Below are 22,965 nucleotides of genomic sequence, written 5' to 3' on the forward strand. Positions count from 1 at the left end.
TTAGCTTAATATCAGTGTGTGTGTGTGTGTGTGTATGCAATTTCCATCAAAAGTGTGGGAAGTTTAAAACTTTCCTTTCCCTGCACACCCCTTGAGCCATTCAACTGATTGGGGAACAGGTTGGTGCTCCCCCTCTTCCGACTCCTCTGCTGATCAGTGGGAAGTTATGTTGTGGAACATGGAAGATCATGAAGTGGGCCAGAATTGGGGGACACAGACTGCACACTTCTAAAAAGAGACAGAAAAAAAACATACTGACCAAAGTATGTGCATATTGCCTGGAGATTATATAAAAGTCAGCTGAGATGTGCCCATTCCCCAAGGCCTGTTGAGGATTATGTGTAATAGCCAGAGAATGTACAGAATTCAGGTGATATATGCACATGCCTCAAAGTGGCATGGCATGGAGATTGTTTATATTGACTGGGAAATATGCACAATTCCCTTTTCATGGAAGGTTATTCTGCACATTCTGCATGAGGCCTGTGCTTACACCATCACTACTGCTACACACCATGGAGCACAATATACCAGTGGCTGCTTATTTTCTTGTAAATTCAAGGAAGCCTTCTGCTTCAGAAATGGGGCTGCAGTAGCCAACTTTTTTTACCCTACCCTACTGTATTGTGAAAAATAATTGGAATTTTCCATTAATTAGATCCCTAGAGTGAAAAGGAAACAAAGCATCTTGGGGGGAAACAGGCTTTGTGGGTAGGAAGTTTAGCTGAAGAAAGAAAGAAAGAAAGAAAGAAAGAAAGAAAGAAAGAAAGAAAGAAAGAAAGAAAGAAAGAAAGAAAGAAAGAAAGAAAGAAAGAAAGAGTCACTGGTACTTCAGTAGCTCAACCAGGGTTACTTTGATGTGGTGTAATTGAAAAATGAAGGAAATAAATACAGATTCGTTCCCTTCCTTTCGAAAATAAATGCTAATTTATTTCATATTAGCATATTTGCTAATAAATTTTCATAATTGAAAGCATTGCATGCAACTTTATTTATAGCCCAAGGTAACCATTGGTTCAGTAAAACTAGCTTGCAACTTCTTTTAGCAGCCAAATATTACTTGCTGCATACACAGAGACTTAAGCAGTCCCTATTTTTATGTATATTTATGAAGAAAGAAGGGCCATTGAGATAGGAAGAGATAGAGAAATCTGTCTCGTACTGAGTCAGATCATTGACCCATCTAGTGCAGTACTGTCTACATTGACCAGAAGAAGCTCTACAGCAATGCACAGTGGAGTCCCACTTGCAGCTACTGGGAATTCAGCCATGTGCAAACCTTACCTTGCTGAGAACATGACAGTTTCCCCCCAGCAACGCTTCTTCCTCTCAAGTAAGTCTGCATGAGATTGCACACAACCTTATCCCTAGGAACGGCAATTCTGAAGAATGGCCTGTGGTAGCTGCTGGTTATGAAACAAATAAGCATGTTTGAAAAGAAACAAACAACGGCACTTGCTCCCAATTAAGTGTACACAGGACGTTTGAAGTGTCACCTTAACTGGTTGCCAATATGCTTCTGGGCACAATCCAATAAGCTTGATACTGCCTATAAAGCCTTAAATGTCTTGGGGCCATGGTACTTAAGGACTGCCTATCCCATACCATTCTGCTTCCACCCAACAGTCTGATGGAGAGGCTCTTCTCTGTGCCCAGTATGGGTGGATGGTAAGATCATCAGGGGAATATGTGACAGGGCCTTTTCTGTGGTCACACCCTAACTGTGGAGCTCTTTCCCACCTGCATTTTGTTTGGCCCCCACATATTCAAGCTTCCGCATCCAGGTGAAAACAATTTTTCCTCCTAACATGGCTTTTCATTAACCTCTGCATTTTAACTCTGATGTCATTATCTGCCATTCTGTTTCTTTTTTATTTTTAGTTGTTTAATTGCTTTAGTTGTTGTTAGCCATCTTGAGCACTGACCTGGCATGCAGAAAGGTGGCATTTAAATTATTCTAATAAATAAATAAAACAAACAATGGCGTGGAGGCTGTTTTATTCTATAATCCATTCCCACATGACTGGGATGCATTTCAGTGACCCAAGAATTCAGATAGGGGACAATCATTTGGATATCAGCACCTCCTCCAGGTGGATTGAGGGTCCTATGGTTGCAGCCTGCATGATGAACCTTAGTCCCGGGAGGGGGGGCTGGGGGAGGAGGAGCCGGCAGGAAGCTCTGGAGCACCTACTTGCCATTGGGGAGCTGCAAGCCTGGCTGAACACAAGCTCTGCCAGGAGCTGTGCATGGGAGCTGGTAGGGAAGAGCTGGCTCCCACAAACAAGCCTACTGGACAGTAAGCACTCCCTGGAGACCACCAGTGGAATAATTTTACTGCACTGGCCTTTTTATAGGTGGAACTTTGGGCCAGATCAGGACCCATAGGAGCATTCCAGGGAGACTTGGAATGCATGTGAGTCCCCCTGTAGCTCCTTCCCCACCATACCCCTGCCACACCCCATTTTGGGGGCTACTGCTGACTTCCGCTGGCTCGCTGCCTGCTGGGCTGGCCATCCCTGGTGGACCCCTGCATTGCTGGCAGGGTCCCGGCATATTGCTGCTGAGCCAGGATGAGCAGCTTCTGTTGGCTGAGCCCAGTGAGCCAGGTGGTGCCAGGAGCCTACCAGCTCAGCTGGGGGTCTGCCACATCCAACTCCTCCCCCATCCCAGCATAAACTCAAGTTGGATTGCCGCCTTCGTCATTTAAATGTTATCCCATTTAAGCAACAGATGCTTAGGGAAAAAATGATTCCCACTTGACTAGGCTAATGTTTAAAAGGCCCAACATTGCAGCCTAAATTGGATCACTCTGAGTCAATCGGTACCTTCATTTCTTTCTGTTGGGTCATACCAGAAGACTTAGCATCATTCCTGTTGTATTCCTGTAGTCATGGATATGGATGAGTGATAAATTTTAACTTGTTTGCATTTTAATGAGAAACTACCTAATGCACACTTCTTGAGCCAATACTAAAAAAACTAAAGCATAGCTATCCTCTGCAATTTGCACTTATCCAACTATTGCAATGCAGTTCTCCAACTAATGTTTACAAAAATGCATATATTAGGGCAAAGTATGCATAACAATGAATATATTAGTGAAAATAACGTACAAAAGTGAATTATTTGCACTAAACTGCTGATGTATTTCCATGAGGATTAAAAAAAATGAAAATGGCTGCAGAAATGTGGAGAACTGAATTTAAAACTGGAAGAAATGGAGAGAACTGAAATTGACTAATTCCATCATCCCTGTTCATGAATCCCTCTTTGTAATAAGAATAAGGGCCCATTTTGCATGATTGCTTCACTTTGTGGCAGCTGTTGTTTTTCGTCAGTCCAAACTACTTTCATTGTCACAAGCTGAGGCACTTATAGCACTCCCGTCTGGTGCACACAAAATTATTTTGCACTTGCGTACACCTGAAACATTTCAGGTGATTGCAATCTAGAGGTAAAACTAGTGTTGTGGGGGGAAAAAGCCTTCCCATTTTTCTTTTCTCTTTCACTATTCTCCACCAACTAATGAGAAAGGAAATTGCATTCAGAAATTATCAAAGAAGAGAGAAAATTTTAGTGACATTCTCATGGATGGGCTGCATGGATTGTGACACACATTACTTAATGTTTCAGGTGGCTGAGAGGTTTTTGTGAGTGTTTCTTTCATCCTACAAATCATCTCCCTAATGATCTGCACCCTGCAGCCTTCTCAGACGCCCACACTTCAATCACAGCCCAGAGGAAGACATCATGAAGTAACTCCTCCCATGGGGCTTTCTTCAGATCAGGAAGCACAGGCAGCCAGGGAGGCTGAGAGTGCTGGAGGAATCTTTACTGCAAAGAAAAAAACACTTACACCACCCTTGGACACCTCACAATGATAAGGTCAACTCAAAACCCCTCACCAACAACAATTCTAAAGAAATTATAAATTCAAGTGCCCTGAGAATGAAGAAGAAAATTGGAAGCACCTTTTTCAGATAAAGGAAACTTTTGAGAAACTGGAGGACAGCTTTTGACAGAGCCTTAGGTAGGAGCATAAGAAGTTGCCTTGTACCAGGTCAGACCATTGGTCCATCTAGCTTAGTATTGTCTCCACCAGGGGTTCTTAAACTTTTTCCCGTCACAGACCCCTTTGAGAATCTGATGAAAACTATGGACCCAATAAATGATTACAATTTATTTTATTGCATTGGAAATTGATTTTTTTTCACCTGGTTCATGGACACCCTGAAGCCTCCCCATGGCCTCCCCTGGTCTACAATGGCTGGCAGTGGCTCTCCAAGATTTCAGATAGGGTTCTTTAACAGCCCTACCTGGAGATGCAGAACTGGGACCTTCTACATGTAAAGCAGATGCTCTGTCACTGAGCTATGGCTTTCCCCTAAAACCCAGGGTTCTTTTTTGGCCTAATCAGCAGTCACACATCTGAGGGCAAAGACTTGCTCTCTGCTGCCCTGGAAGGCAGGGCTATGTTACAATAGGGTGGTAGATTTTGGTTGAACATGAGGAGAAACATCTTGACAGCATTGTCAATGTCAGCTTTGTTGACATTGTCAACAGCAGCTTGACAATGGAACTAATTACCCCGAGGCACAGTGCAATCTCCCCATTGGAGGTTTCCAAGCAGAGGCTGGTCAGCCATCTGTTGGCGATGCTCTAGCTCTGGATTTCCTGTTCCAAACAGGAAGCTGGACTAGGTGGCCTACAAGGTTCATCCTCCTACTCTATGATTCTATGATCTATCTTAGCTTGTGGCAGTACGACTAGACATAAGCATCAGCTAACTAAAAACTGTATTTACCATAATGTAATAGGATTCGGCTATGAATTAGTGGCAATCCCAGGACCTTTGGCTTGAACAAAAGGGACCAAGAGAAAAATGCACAGGCAGAAGGAAAGTTGCTCCCTGTGCTCTAATGTAAAACAGAAGGAACTAGTTCATTTGGGAAGTATCAGTGTTACAGGAGCAGGGCCACTTCCAGTGGAATTACAGTGTAAGGTTGCAGTATCAAATATCTGACCAGCGGTTTGCTTCAGATGAGAAGATTGTTAAGAAAGACTGTTTCTTTCCCTGGGCTTCCCTATATATTTAAATTGATATTCTTTATGCTTCTATTTGGAATTGAGGGAGAAACCCTAAAGCCCCCAAGAAGGGCAACCCTGATGCCGTTAGATACTGTAGACCTTCGTCTCTGCAGTTGGAGAGGAAGATCCACAGCTGGTGAGGAAGACTAGTCCCAAAGGTCTTCCCCATCACAAAGCTCTGCTGCTGTGGCTGAACTGTTCTGAGCATAGTAAAGGTTAAAAATGGGGGGATTCAGGAGGGTGTAATTGGGGCAGGTTGAGGGAGTCTTTGGATCTGCTGGATCCAATGCTCCTCATTCCCAAGAGACACATAGGAGATGTTAAGCCAATCCACTGGTCCATCTAACTCCATATTGTCAATTCTGATTGGCAGTGGCTGTTCAGAATATTCAGAGGAGCGTTTCCCAGCCCTACCTGGAGATGTTGGGGATTGAACCTGGGACCTTCTGCATGCAAAGCAGATGCTGTGCCACTGAGCTATGTCCTTTCCCCAGAATGAGGGGAGAACTGCACCAGTTCTGGAGCTGGAATAGTTATTTCCCTTCTTATTGGAACCAAGGGAAAGGAAATAATTTTAAAAGAAAACCTGGCGAGAAAAATGATAAGGGAAAAAGCAGCCCAACACTGCCTTCTGCCCTGGCAGTCATGAACCCAGAAAGGTTTGGGAAGCGGCCCATCCTTTGCCACAAACTTCCCACCCCACGTGGAGAGCATATTTCTTTCTAGACAGGCCTCCCTGTTTGAAACAACCTAGCATTATTATACAGCTCATGATAAAGAAATACACAAAATTAGCTTGCCGTGTCAGTAATTTCAGAGACACTTGCTCCATTGCAAAACATTTTTTTTCTAAGTCAAATATCACAAAAGGTTTTAACCTTCAACAACATTTATTTTTAATAGCATAAATGAAAGAGAGTGACATTAACACTTCAAAGTGGCAGAGACGCCGCATACCCAATCATGCTGTCAGAGAGAGATCTACAAACAGCTTTGGAGGGACCTAAAGAGCTGCTTTGGCATCTTACCAGTTTTAAAGCATGGCTTCACTTTCAGTAATATCCAATCCCTAGGAACCTTGCATCATTTGGATGCTATTGCCATTTTGTTTCAATGACAACTTTAGGCAATGGTGCAAAGCTGTATTTGCCTATTTTCCTTCAAAGGGCATATTTTTTGTGCATTTCTTAGTCTTCTGGTAATATAATAGTCTCCTTCATGTTGACATGACAGCAATCCCATGAACACTTACTTGGAAAGTAGGTTCCACTGAAAAAGGTGGGGTATATTTCTGAATAAATCTGGGATGGGAGAGAAATGTGATTCAGTTCGCATTTAAAGGTGAATTTACCTAATTTGCACTTTCAGGAACACTAAGTTAACAGAAATTCAGCCCTCCTTCAAATTTCACACTGCTCCACAATTTTTGCAATGCAGTTCTGTAGCCAAGTAATGTGTACAAAATTGCATATACTAAGATGCATAAAAATGCATATATTCACAAAAATAACATATAAAGGGCATTGTATTAGAGAAAACCTCTTTGCAAATACATGTGTATCAGATAAAATGTATACAAAAATATGTATGTTTGGAGAAATTTGCATTAAAGTGCTGATGACTTTTTAAAAACTTGCAAATGGATGTGGAGAACTGAGCTTGAGATGGAGAAAATAGGAAACAGAAACTGACAGGTTTGCCCATCCCCAGAATGAGCACAGAGTTGTGCAGCATAGTCACAATCCTTACTGTGAAGCAAGTCCTATTCAACTCTGCAGGTCTTACTTCTTAGTAAACAGGAATAGGATCAAGTTGCAGGAATGCTGTTACATAAAATCTCTCCAAAGTCAAATATCGTTAGGCTCCGTTCGTAGGAAGGGGAGAATTGAGTACACCCTTAAATCTTCCCCAGCAGCACTGATGGAATTTTAAAGGGCTTAGCTTTGGCTGGATTGTGTCTAATACCAAGGGGCAAACTGTACATTGCATGAAACATGCTTTGTAAAAAACACACTTCATCCGACCACTTTTAGTTTGAAGGGAAAGCAGCCACACAACACCCTGATCTCGTTTAAGGCTAGGGATGGGGGAGAAATGTTTGTTTAGTTTGCAATTTATTCCAGACCTACCAAGTTCACATTTCCCCAACGATATGTGAATGGAAGTGCAGCTGTTCATCAAAATTCTGGCTTCTCTGAATTTTGTAATGCAGGTCTCTGACCAAATAACGTGTACAAAAATCTGTATATTAAGGGAAAGTGTGCATAAAAATGCATATATTTGTGAAAATAACCTACAAAATGCATTATGCATGATACAAAACCTGTGTATTGGGAAAAATGAACACTAAAATGCTGATGGGATTTTGTAAGAACTTAATTGTGTGGAAAAAATGACAAATTAATGCAGAAATGCGGAGAACTGAATATAAGATTTGAAAACAGAGAGAAATCAAAACCGACCTGTTTGTCCACCATTAACTAGGGTCTGTGTTGGTCTCCCACCGAACATCCCTCTGCTAGCCCCTATTTGCTACAAAAGGCAGTCAGAGGCAAACAGAAGTGGAGAGGGGGATTTCTGGTATAAAGCCTGCGTGAGGCTCCAATCTGGATTATCAGTGTGATTGGTGTCCCATGTAGCTGTTTTTCCAGCACAATAAAAGTGCCCACCTTAAGCACACTTTTAAAAAAAGCAATATGTAATCTGTATTTTCGTATTTAGACTGTTGTTGGTTTCTTGCCCTGTGCAGTGGGAGACAGGTGTTCTGATCGTACAGGTTGGCAGCAGGGCCTGGAGAGATCCAAAGTGCAGTGACTGCAGGGAAGGGCAGCACTAACTGGATCAGTCTTGGTTGTCACAAAATCCCCACCCTTGTGATTACTCTGTTACAGCCATCTACGCCAGCCTTTGTAGCCTTTGCACAGGGAAGAAAGGGCGGATTTTCTGCAAAGAGGCTAGAGGGTTCTGCCCCCATCATCAACACATGTGAGTACTGAGAGTTCATTTATTTTGTGCTGTCATAGGCTTTGAAATGCTGGGCGTTTCAAAATACAACTGTTGCAACCATCATGTTAAACACATGGTCATATAAATCAACCCTTGAGTGTCTTCCCCAAACTCCCTGCTTTTTGTTAGCATGATGACAAGGATGCCTTCCTTCCTTCCTTCCTTCCTTCCTTCCTTCCTTCCTTCCTTCCTTCCTTCCTTCCTTCCTTCCATCCATCCATCCATCAGGACTGTTTTGAAAGCAGTCATCTAAGTCTGCAGCAGTACTTTAAGAATAGACTTTTAAAAAGGACCATTTCAGACAACCCTGAGTAGGACGAAATCTCAGCAGCAACTCATCTTGGCATGCTTGGATTTTAAATAATTGTGGGTTCTTTGCTAACATGCCTCTCACACCCATATTCTTTATCCTACTATGCACAGAAAGACAATGGCAGGTATCTAACTGCCCTCCTATGAGAGCTGGTTGCAGAGGTTCTGGAGACAGTCTAACCCAACTTTCCAGGAGGAATGGAACTGCAGATGGGGGGAATTAATGACCCTAGTCGCCCTGGCACAAATGAAGTGTTTTTGCTCGCAAGATGGATCTTTGGATCCAAGCCAAGATGTGCAGTTTACAACTTTCAAAATATGAAATTTGCAAGAGATGTATGGATCAGTCTGTTTCCTTTCCATGTCAGTGTGCAAGCACTCAATTGTGGGTCTTTCTGACCCAATTTTGTAGATTCTTTTAAGCATGAAACATGTGCATTTAATTGTATGCACTGTTACCTAAAGTACATCTCTTGTGTGCATATTCTATGCATAATTCACAATCCCATATATACACAAAATGTTGTAAACTGCCCAGAGAGCTTTGGCTATGGGGTGGTATACAAATGCAATAAATAAATAAAATAAATGAATAAATATATCCTACAGATACACTAGTCAGGGAGCTGTTATTGGGTGCAGCTTCCTCATAAACATACACTTGGGGGTAAACCAAGATTTGCTTTTGTCAGGAGTGGGCAATCTTTTTCAGTTCAAAGGCTGAAAGTCATGACAGGGATGGGATCAATTTGTGGGTTCCTCTCTGGAATGCATTCCATTGACCTGACAGGCCGTTGATTCCATGTTTGTTTGTTACCCACTATCTTCTTCTTTTATCTGGTTTGATTGTTTACTTGGAGAAAATATCACTATTGTTAATGTTATTTTTAATGTCTCTGCAGCAGTGGGGAGAGCAGCTGAAAGGAAAAGAGGTGTTTGTATGTGTGTGTGATCACAAATAAGGTGAGTAGGGAAGGGAAAAGAATGAGAATCTTAAAAAGTTGATCTTAACTTTGGGCTTGCTGGGAGGATGGAAGGACATTTAAAGGCTTCATACTACAGAGACTGAAAGGCCAGCCTAGAGTCTCCTCAGCATGGTCACAGACTCAATGTCCACATGAAGGAGATCTTCTAGGCTTGCTTTTTAATCTCTGCAGATTAACCCTTTGAAGTTCTGAGTAGGCATATATAGGATTGCACTGTAAAATATTTTGGTGATTCATATGTAGTTCTGGCTGTCAGTCTCTTTTCTCCCCCCCCTCTCTCTGCCTCCCCCACTCCTGCTAGCTAATGTGATTTGATATTGATGTATTCCCAGTATCTCTCTTTTTCTCAGCAGGGTAGAGATCAAACCCACTTCCCATGTACCTCTTTTGTTTGCCATTCTCTCTCTCTCTCTCTCTCTCTCTCTCTCGTCCTTCTGCCAACCAACCTAATCCCCCCATCACCACTTCCTCATTAATTGTATCTGATCCTCCACCCACCCTGGAAAAACCAGAGAGCAGGTTAGTAAGTAAATGAATCTGCTCAGTTAATTACTTCTGAAACCCACAATGTGAAGAAGAGTGAAACCAGGCCATATTCACACCATGTATTTATTCTACTATTATTCCACTTTAAATACTAATGGCTTCCCCCAAAGAAGCCTGGGAAGTGTAGTTTGTGAAGGGTGCTGAGAGTTGTTAGGAGGCTCCTGTTCTCCTCAGAGAGCTACAGTTCCCTGAGTGGTTTAACGTTCCAACCCTCTTCCCAGGAAACTCTGGGAATTGTAGATCTGTGAGGGGAACAAGGGTCTCGTAACAACTCTCAGCACCCTTAACTACACTTCCCAGCATACTTTGGGGGAAGCCATGACTGTTTCAAGAGGAATAATAGTGGAATAAATGTACAGTAAATGCAGCCCAAGAGTGTCCAGGTGACCAAATGATTACTGTTGACAAGTTCTTAAAATCAAGCTCATATATCCATGGTATAACTGAGTTAATGAGAAGGCTGGTGCTGTTTTGCAGCTGTCAGAGATTGGAAGTCTGGTTGAAGAGATGTACGTTTCAACCTTAAATCTGGTTGCACATCTAACTTGTTTCGATATTTTGATTTCAATGCAACAAGTGCATTGACTTCTTCTCTCCCCCCTCCAACACACAAGAAAAGGGATTCCTCTTACTTTTCAAGAAGCTATCACGCCGGGAGGGAAGAAGAAAACATCCCTTCTGACGTTTTCAGCCCAATGTTGCTCCCCCTTCATCAGAGAGGAGAAAAGCCTCAGTAAAAGCCACTCCTGCCTCCACTCCCTTGTCCCTTTACTGCAGGTTTTCAACCTGGGCTGGCTTCCTCCTGCATGCCGTCTTTGGTGGGAAGGTGTGCAGTGTAGGCACTCTAGAATGGGAGTGATCCAGACTGCATGTGTAGTGGCTGCCTGGCAGAAAATAACCAGATATAGAATGCATGTTGAGTAGTTTTAAGTTGTGCAGCCACAGTGCATGCAAGCTGAATCACTCCTATTCAAGAGAGCTTGCAGTGCACACCTTCCCGTTCGGCCCAAACCATCTCGTTCAGGAGGGCGGCTAGTAGGTGGTGGCGCAGCAGCGTTATGTCTGGGACTAGGGAAGAGAAGCGTTTAGCACAGTTAACAAACGTGCTGTTGCAGCGCCTTTAGTTTTGAACTTGTTTAAGGATTTCTCACAAAATTCTCTAGCATGACATCACACACACACACACACAGAGCCCCATCTGCTCCCCACCCAGGAAAGATAGGATACCCGAAAGCCTATTTGTGGGCACGAGATTTTACACAGGTGTTGACTTGAGGGGGGGAGGTATCTTATCTGATTTTGCTTATCTAATTCTATGAGGCACCATATACATTTGAGAGCATAACACTAACACCACCCCAGGAGTAATCCTGCCTCCGTGTAGTTTTCTGTTGCTCCAAAGACCTCCCACCCTCCATGCCCTCACCTGCAGCCCACCCCAGCCGTAGCCCTGTGCTCACCACTTTGCTCTTTATCCTGCCATTCCTCCCAGCAGGAGCCCATGGCAGGCAAACAGGGCTGGAAGCAGGGGTGGGGTGGGGTGGAGGAGGAGAAAGAAAGGAAAGAAGACGACCCCATCGGGGAGAAGGGAGGGAAAGGTGGTCAAGTAGCTGGGCTGGGCTGGCCAGAAAAAGACACAGCAACAGCGGAGCTCCAGACGATTGTGTTACTCCCTCTCTGCAACCACGCGCCCCCTTTGTGGATTTAGGTGGGAAGGGTGAGCTCATCCCGTGCAGTGGGAGGAGACAATGGGAGCGTCATGACATCGACACCATCATGGGTGGGAAAGGATACGGCGCTGGCGGAGGGGCAGTCACCGTAGAGATAGAAAAGGGATAGAGGCAACACTCCATCTGTGGCTTACCATTATTTGAGGTTCCTTTTTTTAAAAAAATCTGTCTTCACGACCCCCTTTTGATTGTTTCATGACTCCCTTGGGGGCCGTGGCCCCCAGGTTGGGAATCACTGTTCTAGGGGCCACATGCATGTGGGGCCAGAGGCCAGAGGCAAAAGCCAGTAGATCCATGGAGGTGACTTTGTACAATAAGCTATATTCTAGCCATGCAAAAGCCAGAGGTTTCCACACACACAACCTTCTCTTCATCCTCCACCCAGGTAAAGAAGAGTCATTGTTACAGTTCAGGGACACATTCCAGCAAGGTGAAAGCACTGAGTGTGGAGCAGGGCTGGTGGTCATGGGGGGGATGGCCTGGGGAGAGCCCTGAGTGCTGGATAGGGAGGCCTGGAGGGCTAAGTTCAGCCACCAGAACTGAAGCTCTCCACCCTTGTTCTATATAACACATGAAACAACCCTTAGTGTTGTTAGAGTGGAGTGCAGAAATAACTGGTTTCTCAAGACTGGTAGTTGAAAGATTAAAGAAATTTAACATTGATAGCTACAAAGAGGTAAAGTTATACATGATGAAGCAGCTATGCAGCCTGCACTCAGGGAGCCATGACTAACTAGCTGAGAACAAAGAGAGGAAAAGGAGGGGCCAAAGGGGAGGAGCAAAGCCTGCAAAAACAACAAACACTTTAGAGGAGGAATCAGCAGAGGGAAGAATAGATGATGATGATGATGATGATGATGATGATGATGATGATTTGTTGAATTTCTATACCGCCCGACTAGCATAGCTCTCTGGGCGGTGTACAACAGAGGAATATAAATATACACAGTAAAATCCAATAATTCAGTGCAAGGAACATGTATGTAGGCATCCACAAATCTAAAATCAGTTAAACATATTTAAAAGACAAAAATAGACTAAAATGCCTGAGAAAAGAGGAAGGTTTTAACTTGGCGCTGAAAAGATAGCAACGTCAGCGCCAAGCACACCTCATCGGGAAGACTATTCCACAGTTCGGGGGCCACCACTGAGAAGGCCCTAGTTCTTGTTATCATCCTCCGAGCTTCCCTGTGAGTCGGAACTCGGAGGAGGGCCTTCGATGTGGAACGTAGTGTACGGGCAGGTTCATATCGAGAGAGGCGTTCCAGCAGGTATTGTGGTCCTGCACCGTATAAGGCTTTATAGGTTAAAACCAGCACTTTAAATCTGGCCCGGAAACATATTGGTAGCCAGTGCAGGCGGGCCAGAACAGGTGTTATATGTTCAGACCGCCTGGTCCTCGTTATCAGTCTGGCTGCCGCATTCTGCACAAGCTGCAGCTTCCGAACCGTCTTTAAAGGCAGCCCTGCGTAGAGCGCATTGCAGTAATCCAATCGAGAGGTTACCAGAGCATGGACAACTGAGGTGAGGTCCTCCCTGTCCAGATAGGGATGTAGCTGCGCCACCAACCGGAGTTGGTAGAATGCATTCCGCGCCACCGAGGCTACTTGAGCCTCGAGTGACAGGGAAGGATCTAAAAATACTCCCAAACTACAAACCCGCTCCTTCAGGGGGAGTGTAACCCCGTCCAGAACAGGGTGGACATCCACCATCTGATCAGAGAAACCTCCCACCAACAGCATCTCAGTCTTGTCTGGATTGAGCCTCAGTCTGTTAGCTCTCATCCAGTCCATTATCGCAGCCAGGCAACGGTTCAGCACATTGACAGCCTCACCTGAAGAAGATGAAAAGGAGAAGTAGAGCTGCGTGTCATCAGCGTACTGATGGCTACGCACTCCAAAACTCCTGATGACTGCACCCAGTGGCATCATGTAGATGTTAAAAAGCATGGGAGACAAAACCGACCCCTGCAGGACTCCACACTGGAGAGCCCACGGTGTCGAGTAATGTTCCCCCAGCACTACCTTCTGGAGACGACCCGCCAAGTAGGAGCAGAACCACTGCCAAGCAGTACCTCCAACTCCCAACTCCGCGAGCCTCTCCAGGAGGATACCATGGTCGATGGTATCAAAAGCCGCTGAGAGATCAAGGAGAATCAACAGAGTCACACTCCCTCCGTCCCTCTCCCGACATAGGTCATCATACAGGGCGACCAAGGCTGTCTCAGTGCCGAAACCGGGCCTAAAACCCGATTGAAATGGATCTAGATAATCGGTTTCATCCAATAGCGCCTGGAGCTGGCCAGCAACCACTCGCTCCAAGATCTTGCCCAGGAATGGAACATTCGCGACTGGTCTATAGCTATTAAGGTTTTCAGGGTCCAAGGTGGATTTTTTCAGAAGTGGTCTCACTACCGCCTCTTTCAGACGGCCAGGGACCACTCCCTCTCATAAAGAGGCATTTATCACTTCCCTGGCCCAGCCGGCTGTTCCAACCCTGCTAGTTTTTATAAGCCAAGAGGGGCAAGGATCTAGAGCAGAAGTGGTCGCACGCACCTGTCCAAGCACCTTGTCCACATCCTCGAGCTGAACCAACTGAAACTCATCCAATAAAACATGACAAGACTGTGCTCCGGACACCTCATTCGGATCAACTGCTGTAAACTGGGAGTCTAAGTCCCAGCGGATGCATAAGATCTTATTCTGGAAGTGCCCAGCAAACTCATTACAGCGGGCTACTGATGACACTATCAAGTCCTTAGGGCCAGAATGAAGTAGCCCTTGGACAACTCTAAAAAGCTCTGTTGGTCGGCAAAGAGATGACTTAATAGTGGCAGCAAAATATTGTTTTTTCGCCACCCTCACCGCTCCTAAGTACAACTTAGTAGAGGCACTTACCAGTGCATAATTGCATCTGTCGGGAGTTCGCCTCCACCTCCGCTCAAGCCGCCTCCTATCTTGCTTCATCGCTCTCAGCTCTGGAGTGTACCATGGAGCTGTATGAGCTCTACGCAGGAGAGGACGCACAGGAGCAATCGTGTCAACAGCCCGGGTCATCTCCGCATTCCACAGTTCAACCAGGGCTTCGACAGGAGCGCCAGTCTTATCAGCCGGAAAATCCCCCAAAATCCTTTGAAAGCCTTCAGGATTCATCAGTCTCTGGGGGCGGACCAATTTAATAGGTCCCCCACCCTTGCAGAGGGGAAAAGCCGCTGTAAGTCTGAACTTCAACAAGCGGTGATCTGTCCATGACAAAGGGAGAGATGTAAAACTCCCCACATCCAGATCACCATCTCCATGTCCAGTAGCAAAAATAAGATCTAGAGTATGCCCTGACACATGTGTTGGGCCACTAACATATTGGGACAGCCCTATGGTTGTCATGGAAGCCATGAAGTCCTGAGCCGCCCCGGACAACGTAGCCTCGGCATGGATGTTGACATCCCCCAGTACTAATAGTCTGGGGGATCTCAGCAATACCTCCGAGACTACTTCTGTCAGCTCAGTTAGGGAAGCCGTTGGGCAGCAGGGTGGGCGGTACACCAACAGGATTCCCAGTCTGTCCCTTTGACCCAACACAAGGTGCAAACACTCCAGGCCAGTAGCTACATGAACATGGTGCTTGATGAGAGGGATGGAACTCCTATAGACCACAGCAACCCCCCCTCCCTGACCCTCAGATCTACCATGGTGCTGAACCAGGTACCCGGGTGGGCAGAGCTGGGAAAGACTAGCTCCTCCCTGCTCACCCACCCAGGTCTTGGTTATGCATGCCAGATCTGCTGCCTCATCCACAATCAAATCATGGACGAGAGAGGTTTTATTGTGTACCGGTCTGGCATTTAAAAGCAGCAACTGGAGATCCGAGAGTTGGCTGAAAGGACAACCAACAACCCTGCGGATGTGAGAAGGACCGGAACAAGGCACAGCCACTACTTGTCTGGGGCGCGTCCCCTTACCTGGCATGTCCTTGACACAGCGCCATACCTCCCTCTTTCCAAGGCACATAGTAAAACTTATGTATACAAACTAACATCAAACACAATCAACAGATATACACACCCACACATTCCTTCATAGCCAAACATACAAAATACAGTCCTACACTTTATACAAAGCAGGAATCAAGCTCTTATCGAGGATAATCCAATTTCTGCTCCCATCCACCACACAGAACAAAGGAGGCATAGATAGCAAGCAACAACCTTCTGTCTATCCCCCGCCCCATTCAGTGAAGGTCAATTGGTGGTTTACTCCATACAAATGTGACATAATAAATGTACGTAGGATTTTATGTGTTTCCATGTTTAAAATGATATACAGGAGAAGGCACTAGAGCTGTTCCTGATTTGCAAAACTATAAATGATGCTGCACTTAAGTGGGCATTAAAAATCTTTTAAAACTTTACCTTTATATACTATAAGCTAATTATACAGAGCCTTTTGGAAAGTGCACAATAAGCTTGCAAGTGACTAAGAATATCTTGCCATCTACCAACTATCTATTTGCTTACAAGTGTCAGTTAGCATCTCTCGTAACTCCTGCCATCCGGACCCTGTAGCTCAATTCTTCCCTATTTGAACACCTTCTTCTGAGGACAGTATCCTTTCGACAAAAGCCTGTAGATATTAATAATAATATTTCTTCCCAATTAGCACAGAACACATAACGGCATCATGCTGGCAAAGTCTGCAAAGCTCACAGGGTACATTCTAAAGAACAGAATTGCTCACTGGAGTGAAATGCTTCAATAGCTTCTACCAAACCTTAAAAGAGAGTATACACTAAAATGAGATTCTAATAAATTCAGAGAAACACTGTCTCTGGGCTCTGGCTCTATCCTTAGTACTATATTTTTTTAATTATTTGTGCCACTTAGTAAACAGCCATGATCTGCAGTCATACAGTAGTGACAGTCATTCCATATCAGTGACCAATACATTTTTCAGACAAAGCAGCATGCTAATTCACAATAGTTCTAGAAAATTTTAATTGTCAGACTGGATCTCTGTTCTGTTTCTAAACAACACGTTAGGCCTATTTATGTGTTCAAAGGATGGGCGTGGGCATAAAGTGTGGAGAGGGTTTGGGGCTCCATGAATAATCGGGTCCAAATGTTCAGGATGCCATATTCCATGTATGGGTAAAAAAACCCAGAACCCTGACCATTGCACAGCTTTCAAGAACCATAAAACTGTAATCTTGATTTAAAGAATGGAATAGCCAGTTGCAAAGTACTTCAGTTCAGGTAATCATAGCATCTCTGATTTATCATTTATTGCACTAGAGATGCCATCTGAACCATTTAAAATAAGAGAAAATTTCTGAATATATTGACTTGATACATCAAGGCCACATGACCTCAGCCTGGAAGAAATACCTGACATCACTCAGTTACAGCAAATGTAACACTTCCACATATTTTATCCACAATGTTTTATCACCACCACATAGATGCAGTATAGTTTGATTCATATCAGAACTGCAGAAGAAGGTGGAAGTCAAAATGCTTTGCTGGGAGACTTAAATATCCCTGTAATAACGACTATAACAAATATATGCGGTTATATTCCACATAGTGCTAATGTGTATGTTCTGTCAGCAAAAGATTTTTCCTTGTTCAGCAGAACATTCTCTCCCTCTCCTCCACCTTCCATGCACCCCTTATATCTGTTGTGGAGGTCCCCCCAACCCTTCAAAGTAGTTTGGGGGAAAATGCAACATACATGGAGGGCAGGTGGGGAAAAAATCTCCTTATGTTGGTTGAAGTCATTCCACTAGCACAAGAATTTAGTTGAATAGCATCCAAGGTTTTAGTGAATCTTCTGAGATCCAGAACAAAATTGTCTGAAGTTTGATGCTTTAACAGTCATATTCATATTATATATGTGTGTGAAATACACACACACACACACATGAGGCATGTGCACATATGATTAGGTTCAGACCACACTTTGATACTTCCACAAGATTCCTCCCTAAGCAATTTGTTCAGTTTGGCTTTGGGTCCAAATCCGAATTTGGAAAAATTAAGGTTTGTTTTTCTCCCATTCATTGTTATGTAGTCATTTAAAATATGGCTATTTTTTTCCTTATTACAGAACTGAATGACATTTCAAGGTATTTTAATCCTTCATGAGTGTATAATGTCTGACAAATTATTGATAAATAGGTCTCTGTGTGTGCCTGTGCACACAATTTTTCAAAAAATGACAACCCTGCCCCCCCCCCAAGTCTATAACTTTTTCTTATTTTTTGGCAGAATTAGATAAAATTTTCAGGCATGGTAGCCTTTCTGAGGGAATGAATCCTGCCAAATTGCAGAAGGACAGCGGCAGTGTTTTTTCTGCAATGACAGCATTTACAATTTGGGGTTGGTTAAAGAAGAATTCATGTAATGTCCCCTATTGTTTTATGGGAAAGTTATATAAAATAGCATACTTGGGAGAGGTGCTCCTAAATAAGAAACCTGCCTGATTACAAATAGGTCTAGGAGGTTTTGCCCTAGGCACTTGTAAAACTGATTTTACAACTGAAAGAGATTCACTTCCCTCCCTGTGGTTATGAGGTATCCATAGGAATATAAGCTGCAAAATTTTAGAAGGATGGGTGCAGGGTCTGGGCAGTTTTGATAAATGGGGGAGGGGAACAGCTTCAGGCTTATGCTTTGCACAATTGGCACCAAAAGTCACAGAAATAAGTACAAAGTTGATTTGATTGGAGTGGATACATGGGCATGTGGCACAGAGGCAGAAGGACTTGACCATCCAGCATTTTCCAAGCAAGCAGTACTGAGAGAACCAGCAAAGAGCACAGAACAGACAAGAACAGATGAATCATTACTTCAATATCCCTTCTCCAAAGCATTGAGATGAGAGAGTCCTGGTAAAATCATTCCTTCTCATTAGATGCTACAGCTGTCAGTCAGTCACAAAAGATCTCTCTGTCTCCCACCTTGCATTTTACTTATATGGCAAGCCTGGGAAATAAGCATTCCGTTTTTGCAGATACCCTGTCTGCAGCTTTTTAGCATTCAGATATCTGAAGTATCCCAAAGCACTTTGGAGGTTCCTGATCTAGGGCACTTTGGAAAGATCCCACTTTGGCTCAGGCAAGCTCTATAACTGTCTGAAGCAGCCCTACTTTGGTTCTTGATTTGAGCAAATCTTTTGCAGAACCCTTATATATTTGTTGTTTATTTGTACATGCTATAGAAGTTCTGTGACTAGCTTTTTTTCATGCTTCCAGTAGGCATTCCCGGTCTAAGTGCTCCATAACAGACAGTAGGCTTGATTACAGCTTACAAACGGTGATGATTGAAACAAAATGTCACCCAAAGAGAATATCCAAGAAAGGAAACAGACAATGGACCATATTTCACTCTAATGCATTTTATTTCATATTCTTGCTAGAAACTGACTGATGACCTTTTGCACAGTGTGCTTTGTTTGATACCCACACTGACAGAAAAAAAAAGAAAACTCAACAGACCCAAAAACATTTTGCCTTTGCAATTTGATGCCCTTCAAAAACATATTTTTCAAGACAACCAGGAAAAAAAGAGCAACAAGCACATCCCTACCCAATTCTTATACTCCTGTGGAAGTTCTTAGGCTGAAGTCATTTGAAACAACACATTTGTGTAATTGCAGAAAGGGGCGGTCAATTGGTTCCCTCCCCATTCCGCTGATGCAAGCCTTGCAGTCAACTGAGTAACACAGTTGAATACAACCAGATTAAACCAAAGCCAAATGGAGTAGGAGAAATGAGAGGGGGCAATTCTTATTTTGAATATGCATTCCACATATGAAATGTTGGGAAATTCTAGGCTCTACTTCGGATTTGTTTGGGGTGAGGGTACATTTGTATAAATCAGAAATTTGTCCAAATTTGTCGAAATAACAAAACAAATAGGATGCACCTGATTTGTACAAATCACAAACCACAAACCAAATAGGGCTAATTTAGGCTGAGGTTATCATACTTTGGACCAGAGCTTGGAAAAGTTACTTTTTTGAACTACAACTCCCATCAGCCCAATCCAGTCTCCATGCTGGCTGGGGCTGATGGGAGTTGTAGTTCAAAAAAGTAACTTTTCCAAGCTCTGCTTGGGACACATAATGAGAGTACATGATTCACTAGAAAAGACAATAATACTGGGAAAAACAGAAGGGAGTATAAAAAGAGGAAGACCAAACAAGAGATGGATTGATTCCATAAAGGAAGCCACAGGCCTGAACTTGCAAGATCTGAATGGGGTGGTTCACGACAGATGCTATTGGAGGTCACTGATTCATAGGGTCGCCATAAATCATAACCGACTTGAAGGCACATAACAACAACAGGCCTATTTGTATCCCGTCCAGGTTGAAGCAACTACAAATCTTTACACAGTGGATTGGCTAGTCCCAAATCAATTTGTAGAGATTTGTACAGATCTGTAGCTCAGAACAGTCTCTTATGAACCCAGATAGGGTTTCTCTGAAATGGAGCAATTGCAACACCATAAAAGAAAAGACCAGTGTGAAAAGAGAGGGAGGAAGGCTAGAATGTTATCCAACACTCTCCAATCACAGTGCTTGGAAGAGGTGAAGTCTCAAAATGCAGAATATTTTTGCAAGTTGGTCTTCGAAATGTTTGGTGCAAGTTGGGTGGCATTTGTTCAACTTGTGTATGTTTCTGTTATTTCTCAATCGATGTGTATAACATTGAAAAGGACCCTCACTCTTCCAATATCCAAAATTGTGGATTTTGAGTTCTTTGCTTTGAGGTTTTGTGAGTGGGTGATTTAGGAGTGAATGCTGACAAGGTCAGACTGTTCCCAGTGATCTTCATTGCATGTGCCTTGTTAATTACTTTCACAGTGACCAACCATTTCTAAGCAAAGACTGGAAAAAATGGCACATCTTTATGATAGCAAATTGATGTATAAACTGGAGATGAGTTCGCAGATATGGTAATGCCACCAGTTTCCTCCATGGTATCATTAAAAATGTTCATCCTTCGATTGAAGCACATTCAGGATCATGGAGGAAAAGCCTTGTGAACTGGAAGTATGCATGTATGCCAGTAGATATGATTGCAACAGCAACACCTTTTGAAGCCCTTCTGATCAAGGCAGTTGCTTCCATTGCACAAACCGCTGATCCACACAGTGTTTTCTCTTCACAATCTTGGAAACATGCAAACTTGAAGATAAGTGCATGCACATTTGATATTACCCTGGAGAACAGACTTGTGTAACTTGTGGCCTTCCTAGCCAAAGCCCATTAGCCACAGATGGTGGACAGCAGGCCTTCAATAAACTGCTGGTTTTCCTCGCTGCTTGGGAGAAAGAAACCAGGGTTGGCAATGTCAAACACCTGGCAGGCTTCTGTGATGCAGATGGTGATCTGCATTCAGCTTGGTGGCACCAGTTGTGCAACCCTGATGTGGGGGAAATGTGATGCTTTGCTCCCTGCATGAACCAGCTGTGGATGTACATGTTTTGCTGCCTTTAAAAATCATGTTAACAGTACACATATAGATATTATACTTTTCATATCACTATATTCTTGTCATATCTCAATCTGTTACTAGTGCATGACACTCTGCCAGGGTACTCTGGTGGACTTAGTACCTCCATGCTAGGAAGGAGTTGTGCAGATGTAACTTCTATCATCACTGCAGCTATAGTGGGACAATTCACATCTCCCACAATTCTTCTGAAGTCACAGTTGTTATAGCCAGAGGAACCATGGATGCCATCCGATTAAAGAAATTTTCACTGAGTAATTATATTAGGTTCATGGTTTATCAATTAATTAAAAAGCTGAATTTGCACATATTTGCATATGAAAAGAACTGGAGAAAAATGGCATGCTTTTTTAATAGATGGTGCATGAATGTCAGCAGGCAGCTTCATGGAAGATATAATCTGGGGGGAGGGGCTGCTTTTTCAGTATGGGGGCTGCATTTCTTTCTAGGCACTCTTCCAGGGACCACATGCCAGTGGTGGGCAGGATCAGGAGCAAAAGTGGGGGGAGCAACAAATGTCAGTGTTACCTTTGTATGATAGGCTAGTTTTTACATACACTCACACATGCTTCTCTATCCTCCCTCCAGAGTTGAAGGCCATATCCCAGCTGGGCAAAAATAATCAAAGAGAGTGCAAAGCAGGTCTGATGAGAGGGCTTGGGGATAGGGAGGGGGGAGAACATCAATTCAGTCTGCATTTAAAGGCAAAACGATCAAATATGCACTTTCCGAAACAATATATCAACCAAAACACAGGCATCCTTCGAAATTCACACTTATCTGAAGTTTGCAATGCAGTTCTCCAACCAAACAAGATTTACAAAAATGCATATATTGGGAGAAAGTGTGCACACAAATGAATATATTAGTGAAATTAACATACAATTTCACTAATCACAAATTAACATACATCCTTCCATTCCTACCCGGGAGACGGGGTGCGATGTGGTGAGAGTCCTGCGCAACAGATAGAAAGATCTGGAGGGACACATTTAGTCCTCTGGGTCTGAGATTCACCACCCCTAATGTAATGCCATCTGTGTAAGAGAGAAGGGAGAATACTCCTTCAACGATAAGGTCTACCACCCACTGTTGTATTCAAACAGCGAGCAACTTTTTAACAAAATCTACTGTCTGATCTGTCAGGGAACCTTTTTTGGTCATTTAAAAAAAATCAATTAATATAATTGACTAAACATAGCAACTTTGATAAGAGTCCTCTTTGGCAAAGCTGCTGGTAATGCTAATATCAGCGAATGCACCATCAGCAGGAAACTCAGTGATTACAATAAACACAATAAATCTTCTAATTAACAACTGCAACAAACTAGGTTAGAGGAGCCTGTGCTGTTGCAAAATAATTCTCTGTAATGACAGTGAACTATAAAACCTCACACTGCAAGGCCCGATTCAAGACTCAAGATGATTCATTTCATGGGAAGATTTGTCCACGTAGTGCTTCGTGCAAGGACTGTTCATGCTCAAATAGTAGTTGCCAGCACCAGCATCTGGAAATGAGTGGATCAACTGAGCTTCAGGTCCAGCCTGATTCAGGGATATTTCAGAAAGGCATCATGCTGGCATTTCAGGAATATACAAATATACTGCAAAACTGAAGGAGATGCTTGCAGCATATTGACAATCTAGTGCTTTCTACCTGGAATTATGTGGGGTTATTGAACTATAACTCCCACCAATTCCTGCTTCTCTTGTCCAATAACAGTTGCTGCTACTCTGTCCTGGTCCCTAGGTAAGCTCCCCTACCCTTGACAACTGTG

Source organism: Rhineura floridana, chromosome 4 (genome assembly GCF_030035675.1).
Source record: "Rhineura floridana isolate rRhiFlo1 chromosome 4, rRhiFlo1.hap2, whole genome shotgun sequence".
Classification (NCBI taxonomy): domain Eukaryota; kingdom Metazoa; phylum Chordata; class Lepidosauria; order Squamata; family Rhineuridae; genus Rhineura; species Rhineura floridana.